Source organism: Argopecten irradians, chromosome 1 (assembly GCF_041381155.1).
Source record: "Argopecten irradians isolate NY chromosome 1, Ai_NY, whole genome shotgun sequence".
Taxonomy (NCBI): Eukaryota; Metazoa; Mollusca; class Bivalvia; order Pectinida; family Pectinidae; genus Argopecten; species Argopecten irradians.
The window spans coordinates 64,045,015-64,048,838 of NC_091134.1; the positions used below are offsets into that span (position 1 = coordinate 64,045,015).

The 3,824-nt window shown below is 37.1% G+C and overlaps 1 pseudogene; it reads left to right on the forward strand.

Annotated features, from left to right (window-relative positions):
• Positions 1-1,436: 1,436 nt before the first annotated feature.
• Positions 1,437-3,080, forward strand: LOC138307295 (uncharacterized; annotated as a pseudogene).
• The last annotated feature ends 744 nt before the right edge of the window (positions 3,081-3,824 follow it).

A 3,824-nucleotide genomic window follows, 5' to 3' on the forward strand; every position in this document is an offset into this window, starting at 1 on the left:
TCACTTAAAACTTGATCTCCATCACATAGTATAATATTGTTGTCCCCCTTGACAACTTTCTTCGATATAAAATGTTTGATGGTAGGCCAAAAATCTTTACACTGTGGACCTTCCCCACATCGAGCTTTGAAGTATTCTGAAATGGATTGCTTTTTTAATTTATTCACAAAATTTCTCTGTTTCCGGTAGCATTCCCAGTTTTTGGTAGTTTTAGAATTTTGATATTTATTAAAGCTCATACATTTTTTATAAATAGCTCGTCTGAGGTTTCCATTCATGTAAGGTAATTTATTTGGTCCGGTTCACCTCTCTTTAATAGGAGCATGATCATCAATGACATCCTTTAAAAGTTTCTCATGAGCCCAATACACATCATTTGGGTCATCAAAAATATAACAGACAGAAAAAGGTATTTTATTTACATCATTGCTAAATTTTTCTTCATCAAAATGTTTAAAACTTCTATATTTACAGCTAGATTTCTCGAAACGTGGAGTGTTTCCTTTTATGACAATACTTATCATGTCATGCCAATCACTGATGCCACATTTACAGATAAAGGGATTTATGCAAAATTGTGGCTGGTTTGTAAGAATTACATCGACAAGGGATGATACACAGTTTTTAACATGACATGTTGCCCGAGTGATTAGATTTTTAAAATCAAAGACATCACATATGTCTTGCAGTACACCACTTTTATTGGTATCCAGCATGTCATAGTTTAAATCTCCTAAAAGTAAAATGGTATCGAATTTGGTACTAAGTTTGTCTAATCCAACAGAACGTTTTCGTATTTGTAGATTTAGCACAGAGCCTTGAGAATAATTATTCATTAGTATGTGTATCATGTATGTTAATTATGTATTTGATATAGTTCACATATATGTACATAACTCCTCAAGTGATAATTTAAAATAATTTGAGAGATTTAGAATATATACTGCAGTAAATGGAACCCTTCCTGCTTCCATCAGGTTGGGAAAAAACCACTAACTTGCGTATTATATGCAAACTGGAGTATTATACCCCAATTGGAGTATGGATTTGTTACTAAAAAAATAGATAAAAATGCTTTAAAATGAACTTTTCCCCCAAATATTTTCCCCAAAAATCGCTTTTATTTTACTATGAAACAGAATACAAATGCAAAACTTATATTCATTTGCATGTCGGAAAGTATTGAAAATAGATGCAATACTTTGAGGAAAGTTGCATGAAGTTACTGAGTAACAAACGCTTCAAATGCATAAATTTTAGTAAAATGTACTTTATCTTGGCATATATTAATGCGATTTTTTTGAAAAGTATAGCAAAAGTTTAGATTCAGCGATTTAGGCTATTTTTAGTAACAAATCCATACTCCAATTGGGTATAATACTCTAGTTTGCGTATAATACGCAAGTTGGTTGGTTTTCCCCGACCTGATACATGATATGAAGACTGTCACTGCATCTATCCGAACTATCGTAAACAGTTTGTCTCACCAACAATTACAAGATTGTACAGGAACAGACATTTTATACTGTAAGTTTCATTTAGCTCTCTCGTCAGTAGCAACATCTTCCTGTATATCAGCTATCTTTTATAATCATAAAGAATCTGTAAAAGCTAGATGTGATTTTATGATTTTTACCTAATGTATTGTCACCAACCATTACAGAGTTAGCACCTTCTACTCTACTCATGTATCATATACCAATGTTAGCATTAGACTGTCCAAATGGTCAGAAGATAATCAAAGGTTGCTCATTTTGTGTAGTCAGAATACCCTGTTTATGTACTGTAACAGCAGGAAATCTTTTTGTACCTCCTCGTCTAGGTAAATGTAAGAATGATACAAATGACATTTCAGTCATTCATCCAGTCAACCTTGCTCTTCTTCAAGAATTTTTCCCTAGCTCACAACACAGTTCTATTTTTGGTGATACCGCCTACCCAGATTTTGTTCATGTTAAAATACCAAATTTGAACATCTATAATCACTCATTTTCTGAAAAGTTAGCTACAGATCAGAAATATCATTTAAGTTTAAAGAAGATTGTTGAGACAACTAAGAGAGGTGAAACTGTATTCAAATCCTTAGCTGAATCTATGTTAGAAGGACAAATTCCATTTACTTCAGGAACATGGCCAGACACTAGTGGTGTAATCGCACTAGTAGGAACAGCAACTTCAGGCATAGCAATTATCTTAATTTTCTTTTTGTACTCAAAATTAAGGAAAGTATCTGCTATGATGTTACTCGTTCAGAAAGCTCACACAGTTCAGGCATTTACTGTATCACCTCATGTACCCAGCTTTCATTTTCAAGGTGTTCCTAACCCAACCACATCTTACACCCTTACTGAAAATGTGTATAATACCCTAATGACACCATGGCCTTATGTAACACTTTCACTTTTGACCACAGTATTTATACTAACTTCAATTTACTGCATACGTCGAAAGTTTCACAACAATCATAAAACTGCTGTCTTTCTTGAACTAACCACTGGCACTGCATGTGAACTGATTCGCATTGCCTCTTTACCCTTATGTCCTGACAACTGGACTATTTCTCCTCCAATTGATATTAATAATATTCAAGTGTTTGGTAGGGTCTTTCCTGTGTTAAGTGTATAGTGTTTCTCTATTATTAACAATAATAGCAAGCACAGGATTTACCCAACTAACAAGGTCCGTTTGTCACCTACACAGGCACACGCAATTAGGAAAATATTGAGGCAGCCTTATGCGGCATATACTTTAGTATGTCATCATGGATATTTCCATCCTCTTTCACTTTGAAAAAAAAAAAAAAAAAAAAACAAGAGGCCCAGAGGGCCTGTATCGCTCACCTGGTTTGTAATGCCAAGTAATATTCTGAATACAGGTTCATTGTTTCTTTTCTGAAGGAATTATAATATTAACCTCTAAATCCCCTATTGGGCCCCACCCCTCCTGCCCCCAGGGGGTCAGAGCCAAAATTTACACAAGTTCTGTTTCCCCTTCCCCCAAGGATGTTCATGGCTAAATTTGGTCACAATCCAAGCAAAACTCTAGGACAAGTAGCGATTTAAAGGATTTACCTCTAATTCCCCTATTGGGCCCCACCCGTCCTGCCCTGGGGGGGCCAGAGCCAAAATTTACACAAGTTCTGTTCCCCTTCCCCCAAGGATGTTTGTGGCCAAATTTGGTTACATTCCATGCAGAACTCTATGACTAGTAGCGATCTATAGGATATACCTCTATTTCCCCTATTTGGCCCCACCCGTCCTGCCCTCCGGAGGCCAGAGCCAAAATTTACACAAGTTCTGTTTCCCCTTCCCCCAAGGATGTTTATGGCTAAATTTGGTCACAATCCAAGCAAAACTCTATGACTAGTAGCGATTTAAAGGATTTGCCTCTATTTCCTCTATTGGGCCCAACCCCTCCTGCCCCCCGGGGGGGGGTCAGAGCCAAAATTTATATAAGTTCTGTTCCTCTTCCCCAAAGGATGTTTGTGGCTGAATTTGGTTACAATCCATGTAGAACTCTATGACTAGTAGCGATTTAAAGGATTTAACTCTATTTCCCCTATTGGGCTCCGCCCCTCCAGCCCTCGGGGGTCCAGAGCCAAAATTCATACAAGTTCTGTTCCCCTTCCCCCAAGGATGTTTGTGGCCAAATTTGGTTACATTCCATGCAGAACTCTATGACTAGTAGCGATCTATAGGATATACCTCTATTTCCCCTATTTGGCCCCACCTGTCCTGCCCTCCGGAGGCCAGAGCCAAAATTTACACAAGTTCTGTTTCCCCTTCCCCCAAGGATGTTTATGGCTAAATTTGGTCACAATCCAA